Source organism: Toxotes jaculatrix, chromosome 12 (genome assembly GCF_017976425.1).
Source record: "Toxotes jaculatrix isolate fToxJac2 chromosome 12, fToxJac2.pri, whole genome shotgun sequence".
In the NCBI taxonomy this organism is placed as follows: Eukaryota; Metazoa; Chordata; class Actinopteri; family Toxotidae; genus Toxotes; species Toxotes jaculatrix.
The window spans coordinates 2,879,646-2,895,003 of NC_054405.1; the positions used below are offsets into that span (position 1 = coordinate 2,879,646).

At 41.6% G+C, this 15,358-nt stretch overlaps 1 protein-coding gene across 1 annotated transcript in view; it reads right to left on the reverse strand.

The window, feature by feature from the left end:
* The window catches only part of alcama (activated leukocyte cell adhesion molecule a), a 58,455-nt gene that overhangs the window by 22,984 nt on the left and 20,113 nt on the right, over positions 1-15,358 (reverse strand). The gene's annotated exons all lie outside the window — the stretch shown is intronic.

A 15,358-nucleotide genomic window follows, 5' to 3' on the forward strand; every position in this document is an offset into this window, starting at 1 on the left:
CAAAGACTGTTAGTGTTATTAAAAAATATACGGCACTATCACAAGACCCCCCCCCCCTGCAGAGAACAACGGTCTGCAACAGCAAAAAATAAATAAATAAAAACCAAGAGTCCAAAATCTGTGCTTGTGAAGTGAGCATAACGTGTTCTGAGAACCAAAGTGCAAATGTCCTCATGTGATTCACACTTTTATCTGTAGACCGCTTCACCTGGAGCCTTTGATCAGAGGTGACACGGCAGGAGGAACAGAAGAGAACAGTGAAATTAAATATATAGTTCAAATCCGACACCCTGAAGGAGACTGTTCTTAAGACTGGGTAGTTCCTCCACAAGTAAAAGCACCTTAAAATAGATGGGTGCAAACAAAGTGAATAAAGCTACACCACACTATGGTGTCACTCCAAATGTCATGACACCACGTTTCAAATATGCCTCCCATTAAATCTGATGGCAGAGGTGGGAGAGGCTGGTCAAGCTCAGTGCCCCAGCACAAAACCATTTCCTCGGTCCACAAGAGTGAGGGAGCGCTGAGGTGGAGTCGTTGCTATGGCGGCCCACAGCCCATAGTCATGCGCAACGTGGGAGGAGGGAGAAAAAAGGGGGTGGAGAGAAGATGGATGGATGGAGGTCAGACCAGGAGTGGAGGGGCACCGAGGTCTTCACGCTCCAACTCTTTCTTCTTTGAGCTTTTTGCCAAACGGGCTGAACAAGAAGTGGTTCAGATTCTGCTCATTCCAGAGTGATGAGGACAGAGAAACCCTAGACTGAAGGGGCTGCTGACGCTCCAGCCTCAGGCCTGTCTTTTTTATACATCCTCAGCTCTGAGCTGACTTTTATTGATATCACAATCTTTAACTCCACCAGCAAAGTATTAAAACAAACCACAGAGAACAAAATGAAACACACTGCAGTTAAAGGCATAGATTCAGATTTATGATGCCCGTTTATAAAATAACTGACTCAGATTTCATAGCCAGGAGCAAGTTCCTACTTTATCCAATCAACTCAGGAAAACACATGGAATGATTTGCACTCGTAGCGTCATTTCATTACTGAATGTGTTGAGATTTTAACACTTTAGACCAAAACTTTTTTAAACCACTTTAAGCTCTTTTCTTTTCCTTGAGGATAATTAATTTAGTAGATTGGGCTGATGCTAGAATACATTTTTGACATTTGTCAGTCTCTGCATGAATGTGAGTACATGACCTTTCTTATCCTGCAAGATTTTGGAAACCTGTCCTGTATCACCCAGCCCGGCCATCAGCAGGAGGGTCCCTCCATCTGAGCCAGGTTCTGCTCAAGGTTTCTTCCTGTTAAAAGGGAGTTTTTTTCTCGCCACTGTCGCCTTAAGTGCTGATCTGGGGTCAGACTCTGGGTCTCTGTAAAGCACTTTGAGACCATTTTGATTGTGGAAGGAGCTATATAAATAAAACTGAACTGAATTGAATTAAAAATATTGCTCCTTTCCTTATGATATGATGAGTAATTCCACTTTTGACTTGTGGTTTGTTTATTCACAGTCAGAGAACAACCACTGTTATTTGAATGTCTAAAAAAAAAAAAATCCATTATGTGAACTTCCAATAACACAAAGCTTCATAGATTTTTTTTTTTATACATTTCAAGGAAATCACACACAAAGCTGCTTTCAAATTAAAGAAAGCGTGTATACAATGTGCAACACTAGTTGTGGTTTAATGAAGAGGACGACGAAAAGAAGCTCCATTTTTCTCTGGTAATGCAACACACGAGTCACATGGGAGTTCAGCTCAAAGACTCAGCTAAATTTATCGTCTTTGAACACATAACATTTGCGGAGAAGTAAACAAACTGTCTCGGTGAATTCGAGCCGGATAGCTAATTATGAGAGTCTGGGTGCCTGGAAACTACAGAGTGCAAAGAACAAAGTAGTGAAAAAAAAATAAAATATATATATATATATATACATATAACTTCTCTAATTTTAGGAGGTATGAGACAATTTGGTTTGTTTCCTGCCCAGTTTCATGTCACTGAATTTAATCAAAGGTCGCAGGAAATAGAAAGAAGAAGAGCACTTTGTCACCAAATAGTATAACTAGAAAATAGTTAGTAAATATTGTTGGTGAGTGGCATTCAAAAGCAAAAAACTTTATGGTTTAACTTAACAAATGAAAAAAAGTTTCGCTGACTTCATAATGGGTTTCATTATGAGCAAATCACAGCCACAGGATCCCAAAAGCCTGTTTGGTTTTGACTTGCTGTTTAGCTGACTGAAATCATGAGCCACTGTTGGAAATAAAGAACTGATAACATCTATCTGATATACCATGAATCAAATCTGATGAAACCATGAGAGTGTTTTATCAGAAAATGAAAAGTAAATTGTTCTTTATTAGTAAACACAAAGAATACTTGTTACAGTCTGCTACAGTACGGTGCCTCTCACACACACACACACACACAGACACACACATCCAGGGAGAGATCCTTGGATAAACCCCAGTTTTAATATTAAACCCAGGGTGTTTCTGCTGCAGTGACTGTCTTGCTGCATGGCTGCAGCATGGTGAACAAACAGTGGCGACACAAGCTGGATCTACGAATCCAAAGCAAACAGTGCAGCCGGGCCCTTCCGCCTGCTCACGTCAGCATCATGTAACCATCCTGCCTTTCACACGTTCCCATGAGCAACACTTTGCAGCCGCTTTTACTGAGCTGCATACCAAACCTCACTGTGGTTCTGAGCGTGTTTTCTATTCATTTTTTTTCCCCCCCTTTCAGACATCACTCCTAACACTACCAAAGGGGAAAGGCTGTTTGTCTAACTGAATCCCTTCAGGTGCAGACCCATAAGTCACCCACTATCTGTGGTATCAGATCAACAAAAGAGCAGTCTCTGTGAGGGAGCCAGACACGACCGCAGAGCATTCTTCACACAGGTGGGAAGGAAGTGCGTTTGCCTCCAGATTAAGAGCTGGAAGTACCAGAGAGGATAAAGCAGAGAAGAACTGTGTGTGGCCTCATTGTATGTGTATTGCAGACAAAAGAGCTTGTATCATCTTGTAATGCAAATGAACAACTGAAGTTAGTTTGTTTTTTTCCCTTCAGAAAACATTACATTTTTTTAAACAGCTAATTATGTATGAGTGCTGTTCATATGTTGTAGCAAATATGCTGTCAGTCTCTCTCAACCACTGATTAATGGTTCTGTGGGAACTGTTTTATTAGATCTACCATTACCGGAGGTAGTAGGAGTGTATTTTTACACAGGCAGCCTGACATCTTCGCTTGACTGAAAACCACCTACTCTTATCTTCATCTCGACTCTCCCAAAAATCATTTAGGATATAAGAGGGGTTGCAATCTTTTCCACTGTTTAAACTGCCTGGTGCTTTCTGGTTTTCTATCTCTCGGTCTAACAGGAGCACTTAAGAGAATAGTTTCCTCGGTTTTGGCGGCAAAGCAGCTTAGGATTTTCAACACCCGTCTTTTTTTTTTTTTTTTTTTCCCTGCCACGCTGGGTAACCGCCTTTCACAAACAAAAACCTGCAGCCCCCCTGTGTCCTGAAGGCACGTGTTTTGTTTGCTCTGGCGGCTCTAAGACAGTTGAGCCTATCTCCCGATTATCTACCAGCTGAACAATGCGTTCCGGGGGAGATGAAAACAAGCCTAACTGGGGTCTCACCATCCAGGCTTCATCTCTACAACAGCAACTGAATTGACAGTCCAGAGTTAGAGCTTTTGATGTGTTTTCATGAACTGCTCTCACGCCTCCTCAGAGCATGTTATCAAACTGTACAGGAGATGTTGAAAGGAAAAGCAAAGGAACTGTAAAAAGCAGTTTGCTTGTACTCCATGGTGAGAAGCTAGTATGTTTTTGCCCTTATATGCAGGTGTATTATTCATAACATAATAAAAATGTCTACAGGATATCTGCTGAATATAGTATGTAATGTTTATGTGACTGAAACCACTAATTAGCTTTTTTTTTCATTTATTTTTCATTAGCATGTCCCACAATGCTTCCAGTACAATAACAGCAATAGTGCTGCTTGGGGGGTCAGACTGTATATGGGTTGTAAAAGGAGCATAAAGACTTCTGCATGCAGTAATTAATCACAGTCAGCCTCGTCTATCTAGATGATGGATGTGTGTGAACCATCATATAGCCCCAAACCATGCCCGCTAGCAGCTGTCACAGTGAAATGGGATTCTTTGTGTCAGGTAAAATCTCCAAATCAAACTGGAATCGTGATAGCGCCATCTCACTTCACCACATCCCTCCTTTAAAAAAAACAAACAAAAAACAACAACACCTAAGTCCCTAAGTCCAGGGAGTCCAGTGGATTTAATGCTAGCAAACATAACCGAGCAGGTGTGAGGTTTCAGCTTTAGGACAAACTCACTTGGTCCTTCGTTAAAAGTGCGTGTGAGCGTGATGCAACAGCAAAGGCGATGACAGAGGACAGAAAAGATGGATCCACTGTCTTGCCGACACTTAATACAGCTGCTGTTGCAAGATGCAAAATGGAAAGAGTCTGAGAAAAGTGTGTGTGTGTATACATTTGTACGTGTGTGTGGTTATGTTGGCTTGTTTACTAAATGGGTGGGGTCTGAAAGCTGGGAGCCCCACTATACTCGCAGGGTCCAGCAGCTTTGTGGGGACTCCACAAGATCCCCACGAATATTGTAAAACAATGATGTGTGTTTAGGTGTGTGTGTGTGTGTGTTTACCCACACGTCTTCACATTATAGTCAGCCTCATTTATCAACCCGTCCAAATGCTGTGTCTGAGCATTCATGTATAAAATGCCACCATGGTCATTTTTCTCGGCTTCTATCAACCCTGTGGACAGCTGAAGAAACATTTGCATGTCTGCTGCTGCTCCGATATCTGAAATGTTAGAAGGGGAAGCGCTCGTTCAGGCGAGGAGTTGATTAACATGCATTAGCATAACAACAGGTCCACTGGTCTCTGCTCTGAAGCATAATGGGAAAAGCTTAACACCACTGTGATCACTGCGATGGGTGGACAGTTCTCCTCTCATGGAAGAAGTGCAGTCTGTATGAATGCTGGGTTTGTGCCGGATGCTGTAAAATTACAGTGGCTCTACATGCCCAAGGGAAGGAGAGCGTGTGCGTGTGTGTGTGTGTGTGAATAAAAATCTGCCACTGTGCAAAACGTAGTTCTATTTTGTCTGCTGGAGTAGCACATAATGAGAGATGATTGAGACCATCATCCTCGAACAGACAGACCGCATGATTTTAGTTTCCCCGTTGCACATGTGAAGCCTAGATACACACTATCAGCAGTTGAGATGAATTAGAAATGGTCTGTTATCCTGCAGTTCCTAGAGCGAATGTGAAAGTTGGTCTTACTTAACGGGCCTGATATCCAATATCTGTTTGAACAACACAATCCACCTCACGCTGTTCAAAACAGAAACCGTTTCTGTTGTGCTGTTCTTAAAGTAGATAGAACTGATACTTTTATAATCACTGTGTACTGTGTGAAAGCAATCTGACAGGATGGAAATTGGTGCCACAGGTGATGAATCTATTGAGAATATTCATCAGAATCTCAGTTTTACGTAGCTTAGCTGATTTCAGCTGATTGCTGTGCTCATTGTCTCGCCCGGAGATCCTGTGTTAAACTGTTATGATTTACTTTGACTGCTTTCAGCACCCTGTGTTTGGCACCAGGCACTGTGCACGACCTGCTCAGCAGCAAGCAGCGCACAGAAACAGCTGAGGATTCGTCAGGTGGATACAAACATGGCTCCAAATTAACGGCTGCCTCATAACTGCAACATGTGGAAATAAGTAGTGACTGTTTGCCCGCAGGTTTTAACATATCACCCTAATGATATATGAGTGTCAAGCAGTTACTGGAGGTTTGACAAACAGCTGCAGGAACTTGTGGCCTTTCCTGGGAAAAACATCTCCTCTAACATCAAGAAAGCATTGTTTAAAGAATGGGATTAAATAAAAGGGCTTACCGTATATGTTAGAATAAACAGATAACCACAGTGGCTGAGCAGAAAAAGACCAACACCTACAGAAGCTTAAACTCAATCATCCAAAATGTCAAAAAAAAAAACCCAAAAAACTTACATTTCACAAAATAGAGGACAGATACAGAGACAAACACATTAAATCTGTGGAAAATACCACAATACTCACAAACTAAATTGGCCAATTACTTATCACATATCAGCCCATTCTAGATAACCCACCAACAACGTGTATGAGTGTGTGAGTGAGCCAGAGAGAGATGTGTTTTTGCCAGCGTATGGGTGCGTATCTCCATGACTCATCAAAAGGGGTTCTGCTGTGGCAGAGATCAAAGGCAGACTGAAAGTCAGACTGTAGGCTTGCTAAAAATGGCAGCTTGGCTGAGGGGAAAGCAGTGATCCTGCTGTCTGTTGACACTGTGTGTGTGTGTGTGTGTGTGTGTGTCAGTGGGTAGGAGGAAATGTTTATACTTCACCCACACAATGTCTATTGCCAGATATGTACTACAGGCTTCCTCTTGACAGGACTCGGACCTGCTTCCCACCTAAAGTTAACGTGTCTTGAGTGATGGCACTGCTGTTGTATAGAGCACAAAGACACCAAATACAACACCTGGCTGCACAAATTGTTAAAGGGATACTCCAGTGATTTAGTATTGCACTCCAACGAAGTTGGGGGACAAATCACAGACATTTTTTTATTTGTTGAGAAAAATGATTCAAACAACAAACAATCCTACACTTCCCATAATGCTTTTATTTATTTATTTTTTTACTGGATGAAGAGTCCTGGATGTACAGTACTTGGATTTTCATTTGAAAAGACCCCGAAACTATATTGTAGCTATGAGAGTAGACAAAGCTTTAAATATGAATGTTGCTGCAAAGAAGCTGCAACTTCAAATGGATGCTTCTCACACAACTTCAACCCAGCAGCACAGAAGATCCATGCAATCACCACAGATTCAAGAACAGTGAAGTTGACCTTTGACCCTTTTGGATATAAAGCATCATAACTTCCTTGTTTTTATCCTTTTAGACATTTGTGGGAAATTTTGTGATCGTTAGTGTATGAATTTTTGAGTTTTGGCCAAAAAAGTTTTGTGAGCTCACAGTGACCTTTGACCTTTGAGCACCAAAAATTCTAATCTAGTTTACCAGTTCATCATTTTGAATTAAAATGTAATGACAGTTGTGGGGTTGTTTGCTAATGTTGCCAACAAAATATAAACAAAGTCTGATGACGCACATAAACAGCTTTTGACTGTTAAACTTTTACATAGATAATAAATAAACATGTTTTTTGTCAAGCTTCAAGTTTGACTGTTAGTTATTCAGTCATTTATTCTGTATGTAATGATCAGAGAAACACTTACAAAGACTTGAAACAAAGTTTTGAGGGACTTTAAAGGACGTCAGCGCCTTCTTGGACTAAGCAGATGGACATGTTTACTGCTGGTTTGAAAACTGTAAATATGAGACAAGCTGACACGCACGGCAAAGAGACAGAGACATCTCAACATGTCTCTTTATCTGATGTTTTATCCGATACCCTGTTCACCGTTAAGTGAAACTCCACCCATCTAAATCCATTCTCATCTCCATCTGGTCACACTGATATTAATCTGCTGTTATCTCTGAAACACTGAGGTAGCTTGAAAATTGAATTTTGGTTAGTGAATGTTACCTGTGTCACCTGGCTCACATGACATGTCCTGACTTTCATGTATGAATATAAGACCATTTCCATAAAACTGATAGTGCACCCTGTTTCATAAGGAGTAGTACAGCTCATTTCTCTATAGGCTGAACCAGTCCCCATGAAAATACTCATATTACAGTCATAATGATGTCAAGCAATACAAGTGCTCCTCTTCTCTGCTTTTGGAGCCACCAGCATCAAGCTATTAAATAAGCCTAATATCTTAAGTTACCGCAGTTTGTTTTCTCACTGCAACCTTCAGTTAAGGCCTATTTTTAAGGCAGCAAGGAAAAAGTTTCACCAGCTCAAATGTGATGTGCAGTTAAGTTACAGTAACTTCATTTTAAATATCAAACACAAACCTTACCTTCTATGTGTAGACTTAAAATATTGCGTTTATGCTGCAAGTTATCAAGTGCACAATAATCAATAATACCTCTGAATGCAGAGGAAAAGCTCATTCATCTTACTTAATGTGCTTAGCTGGTTCAAAACAATTTCACCAGAGGTTGTCATTATTATTATTTTTTTTGTGAGACTGATCGCCTTAAAACTCAGCCATACCCAGTCTGAGTGTTCTATGCTTCAGATCAGTAAGGCCCAGTTAGACGTAGCCCAAAGAGAAGTTTTCTCATGGAACTGATGAAATACTCAGCCAACCAAGGCTGAACAATTAGCACCAGTGAGACTCAAGTACTGTAACCTCGCTCGTACTGTGTCCTAGGATCATGTTTATTCCGCCATCATGTGTGGTATGAGAGTACAGCACAATGTCTGCCAGGGACAAGGATTTTTATTCCCTGCTGAAAGAACGTACTTTACTGTGCATGTATGGCATGATGGGGCACTCACTGACGACCATGGCCTTCTTATCTGCAGCTGTAGCTCTGTTTCAAGATGTAAGGAATAAAAGGCTTCTTGAAACATAAGGGGCCTGATGTGAAATACATGTAGAATTTGTATAGCAAGGCCACGTTTTCTTCTGCTTTGGCTCATTTGATGAAATGAAGGAAAGCAGGAGAGGAGTTAAAAAAAAAAAAGAATAGAATAGCCTTTATTGTCATTGAACAATGTTCCTCTGAGGTACTTGTGTGTCATAAATACAAAAAGAAAAAAAATAGATATATAAAGATAAAAATATATAAATATATAGTAATATAAAGTAGAAAAATCAAAGAGAGTGTCTCTGAGTATATACATATGTACAAGGAGAATGGCAAAAATGGGATCTTGGATGTTAGGTTTGAGGTGCTCCGCACGCAACAGATTAGGAAGCATAAATAATGACTCGGTTTCGCCACTTGTTACCAGAGAGCACAGTGTGGAAGAGAACAATTCAGTTCCACTAGTCTGAGCAGTCGACCCCCATCAACACAGTGGGGAAAATAAGCAGCTTGGCACTTCCTCCAGGCACACACAATGGCCCTCACCTGCTGGAGATGCCAGCCGTGCAAGTCCTCCTCGTCCCAAAATAAAAAAATGAAAGCTGTAATCTTATTTCGGGAGGTGTAATTGAAAACAAGCCAGTGTGCCCGGGCCAGGAAGTGTAAGTGAGCAGATGGTAATTAGCTCCGGCGTGATCCGTGGATCAGATTAAGGCCGGGCTCCAGCACGTTAGCACCGTGTCAGCTAGGGGGAGACGTTCTGATCCTGCACTTTACATTTTAATTTGAGCTCTTCTGGCAAATGCAAGGCTACCTCTAAATGGAGAATTCCCTCCTGTCCTCAAAAATAAATCCTACTTTTAGCATTCTGCTCTGAACTACTTTTGATAATTCAAATGCATTCCCACTCTGGAAAGACACAGCGTGGCATATTGATGCGATGCTCTGCAGAGATGGTGAGAAGAGCTACTCTCCTTACCAAGGTCAAAGGCCCAGCATATGGAATGAAAATGACTTCAATCTTTGATGTTACGATGACTGCAAAATAAAGAATCTGTAAAGAATAAAGATATAAAGAACCTTTTAGACAAAACTGTAATCTTATTTTTCATTGTCTCTTCTGTCTCTTCCCTTGAGATGCTTGAAGATTTGCCTCTGAGGGATGCTGCATTAAAACTTGTGGGATTTGGGATCACTCTCACATGTAAATGATGGATTCAATGTCAGCACTTAAAGAGGACAATCCCGTGCCATCTGCAGGGTCCCCTCACCCCCAGTGTAAAACTACACCTCTGAATCACTCTGGAGGCCTGCGGCCAAGCTGTTAGGGTCACTGGCAGTAATGGATTAGCTTGCTGGCACTTAACAGACAATTTGTCGCCAGCTCAAATGGCAATCGAGAGCGTACATGTACGTCAAAGCGTTTGTCAATATCTGCCGGTGGCACCATCTGTATCAATCTGAGGGGAATCTAAAGGGAATAGAACTGAGCTGGTCGTCTGAACTAAAGTGTCAATGTATACCTTCTACATAGTCTCCCATTACCAACCCTCATTTGTTTGAACACCTTACATGATATACCAAAAGGTCCATTTTGATTGGCTGGTAGATGGACATCGTTTTCTATGAAGGACGGTTTGTCTCACTACAAAAAATTTTTTTTGTTTTTGTTGGATAATCAGAGTGCAACCGTGGATAATAATGGTGTTCCGGCCATGTAAGCGCCACGTCTTCGCGTCTAAACTGTCCGACAAATGTGCTCGACATAAACATCCCATGTATTATTTAACAGGACCACGCAGTTTTCAGTAAATGCACACGGTAAAGTGCAGTCTTTTAGTCTGCTCAGCATTTTAGCTGAATCGACAGCCAGAGATAATTGATTTTAAAAAAGGCTTTCCACATGTTGTTTTAGCTTAAGCATTATAAACATGTATATATGTTACTAATCAATAATATACTCTGCCTACAGGCAGAACATGTAACATTTAAGAACATGTTTTATACATACAATTGTATACATTTTGGTTCTCTCATAAACAAACACACACACACACATATACACTAAATTCAAAGTCAAGGGAATTTCACAGGTCACACCCTTTGTATTTTGGATTCTACTGTAAGGAGAAAGAATTTCATGCACTGTCACATGTTTGTGGTCTGAAAACAAGTCATGGAAATGACAGGGGAATAACTTTTCATGGTGGACTATACCCTTTGATCTGTTTCTGAGAGGGAACTGAAAAAAAAAAAAAACTTGAAACCTGTCCCAGTCACCGCACACAGAGCTTCAAAACCCCAGTCAGGCTAATCACAGCTTTTGTTACGGCACAAAAATGCATGCAGGGAGGTTTGAAGACAAATGAGGGAGTCGGGAGTCTCAGATGTGCCTCAGTGCTAGAAAAACCATGAAAATGGTCTACAGCCGAGGATCTTTTTTTTTTTCTAAGATGAGGCTGAAAGTTCTCGTGTGGAGAAGTCCTGGAACCTGTTATGTTTGTGGCTATTTTTAATCGTTTCACAGAGATCAATAAAGTGTGAGGACAAGGTACCACATAATATTAGCACATCTCTTTTTCCTCTGCCTGTGGAACAACAGAGCTACATCAGCACCAGGTGGGGGTGAGACCTTTGCTGGGACACTTCTAATAAAATCATTTCTAAAACTAGCAGAGTGAGGCAGAGGCTGAATTCTAATAGCTGCCTGCAGGCTAGGCTCAGTTAGATTTGTTCAGTGGCCAAACAAGCACCTCCCCAGTACCCTTCCATTTGCTCTCTGTCCTTACTTGTCTCCCATCTTTTTTTCTCTTTTTCACACACACACCGAATTTGCTGCATTCCAGAGCAGAGGCTGTAAATGTGCTGCTGCTCACTGGTTTAGGCACGTCTCACCTGACAGCTAAATCTTTTAAACACCAACACTACTGCTTACCGAGACATGTTATATGAAAAAAACCAAGCCGAACACATCCTTTTTGATATGGTGTTGGCAGGAGAATATTAAGCATAATGAATAAAGCCTGAGAACACTTAGCAGCTGAACAAAAGTGAACACAGACACTTCTGTTTACCGTTGACTTATTCAAATCTGTCCTGCCACTATAGACAAATCCATGTTCCATTTGGAAAGACAGCTCATGTTTTATGACATGCAGTACAGGATAAAAAAAAAAAAAACCATTCTGCTAACGGTCAGTGGGACTCCTCGCTGCCAGCTGGAACTAAAGAAGAAGGCCGGTGACTTGTGTTGTGAAGGTCAGAGCAGTGAGCCTCGGTGGATTCCTCTGGCTCTGACAGAGTTTAAATTACTACCTATGCCCACCATCATGCCTGGAAACAGACAGGCATATGTTTTGTCTTCCTTGTGTTCACATGCAAAAAAAAAAAAAAAAAGAGTCATGCTTTTTTGCAGCACTGTCCTCCTCTATGTTAATTCAGTCCTCTCAAAGCTTCCCAAATGTAAATTCCTGAGCTTCTTAGCAGCGCTGCTAGTGCTGTTATGATGTTTAACCCTAACTGACCTGTGCATGGGCTCAATCCATAAAAGTGAGGGAAATAAAAAGTCTCGTGCTGAAAGTAGTTTGCCAGTAACTGAAATGTTTAGCTGAGAATGGCCCAGACAGGAGACATAAGTGGGTATTCTGAATTGGCACATGCACTCTATATTCCTATTTTCACCCAGAAAATCTGATTTTGTGTCAATTATCCGGTGGATATTTATGAGTGTGTAATCATGTGCATGAACCTTGAAACAGTCCTTCATTCATTCCTTGGACGAGTTGAGCTACAGTGGAAGTGGTGCACCCTGTATAGCTCCTCTCACACTGTACAAAAAGCCCATTAAAATGCCCACTAACATCTGGCTTTTATCTTCAGTGGGAAAGGGTCAAATGACTCAGCACGAATCACAGGTATTTACGGGCTCCAGGTCCAATCGGCAGTGGCGGAAACACAACATCCGGGTGGACACCATTATGTTTGTCCCCCTTCTGGCAAAGATATGATGCTGGCGGGTAAATAGGTGGGGTACACCCTGAACAGGCTGTACATTTCCCATTTCACCTGCTCGGTTTGAGGCATTGGGGCTAGTTTTTCTCTGCAAGTCGTAGCCTGTGTGCTCTGTGAATTATGTTGTAAGGTAGGATGAGCACATCAGTGTTTAACCTGTCATTTTACATTTGGAGCAGCAAACTAAGCATGAATTTATCAAACACTAATGAGTAAGCAAATCACATATGAATCAATTTGTTTCTTTTTTCTGTGAAATTAAACAGAAGAAATGCACTGACTCTCCTTGGAGCACCTTACTGAACTCTGACATGTTTACAGCTGCACTATACTGGACTCTTTATACACATAAGAGAAAATATGTCGAGGGAAAACAGCATATATATTGGCTCTATCAACAAGAAACTGATTAGTGCAGAGTGGAAAGTGGGTGCACTGGGAGAGACTTGTATCCCTTCTCACACTAGGAAATGATGAAAGCAAGCAGAGCTATCCAATTTAAATTAGTCCAGGACGGAACAAAGACATATCAAAGAGATATTCCACCCAAAAGACACTGACACGGTGTCGTCATAAAGTTTCACATCAGCAATGAAATTAGCCACTTTCCCATTATTCTCCTGTACAGGTCCACTCAAATCTCCCACACTGCTGAAAATTATAAGGCAGCAAAAAGGCAGCCAAACCCCTTAATGAGTGGAACAGAGAGCATGGAGAACAAGAGCAGCTTAAGTAGAGCTCTATGGGCACACACACACACACACACATCTCTGGTCCGGTCTGCAAGGTAAGAGCACTCCACAAACCAGGCCTGCAGTGCAGTGTGTTTCGAACACAGATGAACACAGCGTCCAGGGGAACGAGGGTACTGTGATGGCAGGTCTCCAGGAAGGGAGAGATCACTGGCTTACACGGGTCGTGAGTGCCCTCCTCCCTTTCTATCATTCCCTCCATCCATCTCTCGCTAAGCTAAATGATAGACCTTCAGTGGCACATCACTGAAGTAGAGGCAGCTCTTTCAACCTGATTATTATGGATCATTATGGACCAGGCTAATTAGCAGTTGTTAGTCTGCGGCTAAGTGCAGCAGGCCCCCCCACCTCCAACACACACACACACACACACACAGACACACACAGCCTCCATTTCACAAGCTCAGATAATGGTAGTTGCTGTGCAGAAGACGAGGTAAAAGGCAGGCTCCTCAAATCCCACTCATGAGCACAGCTTTAAAGCACTGCACCAACCTTTGGCCCTGAGTCTGGACTTTTGGTCATACAGCATTCTGTATACATTATGTGAAGAAGGAGGTTTGAACATTTCTGGATCTGACATATTTTCTCTGTCCTCAAACACCAGCACTAAGGCTCCATGGTTATGTTAAAGTAATAATAGCTGCCTTCTTTAGTGAAGGGAGTTGTAAACTACCTGTGACAAATAGTTACAGTGGCTTTTTCAAAGAGAGTTCCCGTTGGCTGCATAAGAATTCCCAAAAGAAATCAAACCCAAATTTTCATATGAATATAATACAATTGTATATTAAGTGCTGCGATCAGACACACGTAGCACAAATTGACATTAATCATAGATTAGTGGGAACCAACACACTGTTTCTGAGAAAATCTGTCATCACAAGATTTTTCAGCTGTTTACTCATTATCTACTTCACTAATGACGAAAAATGACATTTTGTTTTAAGACGTACCAACCATGAATAGAAATGTTCAGTGTTATCAAACTGAGCTGTGCAAAACATGCAACCTCAACCTTCTCAGAACGAGAAGTGATAAATACTGAAACACAAGCGTCAGTGTGCAATCAGATAAACCGAGAGACACCTGATAATACTAATGACTGCTTTGCCAAGATGTGCAGTTGGTGTGGTGGCATGATGCTGTAGCAGCAGGAGTGTCATGACCAGCCCCTAAGCGGGCTGTTCTTTGAACTCTTCTGTTTTGTTTGGATCTCTTTTGTGGACATTTGGACCTTTTCAGATTCTTGTTTAGTTTAAGTTTTGATTTTGAAATCATGGCCCTTGTGTATCTTGTCTTGTTCTACTTCCTGTCTTTGTCTTGTTTCCCTCCTTTTGTGATTGTCTGCCCCGCCCTAATTGGTTTCACCTGTTGCCCATTGCCTGGTGTATTTAAGTCTCGTTATTTGCCTGTGTTCTTGTTGGTTCGTCTGTGTTCCATGCCCGAGTCTGTTTCCTTGCCTGAGTGTGTGTCTTTTCCCCGTGATCGTTCCCGTACCTGTGCCTTGCATTTTTTTCCCACCTCATGGCCTTACTTTGGTTTCCTCTGTTTGCCAGTAAGAATGTTTTTTTATTTTCGTTTGGTTTGGTTTCTGAGTATTTTTCTTCTGCGTGGATGATTTTTGGTTGTTTGAGTTTTGTTCCCTGGCCCTGGACACTTCCAGCATCAGTAGTAAAACCCTGCAAGATAATTCAAACTGAACTGAGGCTGACAATGGAGCAGAGTCCACTCTTTTCATCTCCACCATATCTCTCTCCATTTTTCTCCCGCCCACACCAGCAGTGGAAAAATGCACTGCTATTTGAGAGACACGGAAATAGGAAGAACAATAGAGAGAGTGAGTGAGCAACGATGTACGGTAATGATGGCACATGTTGTATGGGCACGCTGCCAGATGGCACGCCTATCAAATGACCCTGAGAATCCAAACACGTACGCCATGTTCCCACAGTTGCAGCACTAAAAGAGACAATCACACTTTTACAAAATAAAACAAATAAATTAAAAAAAA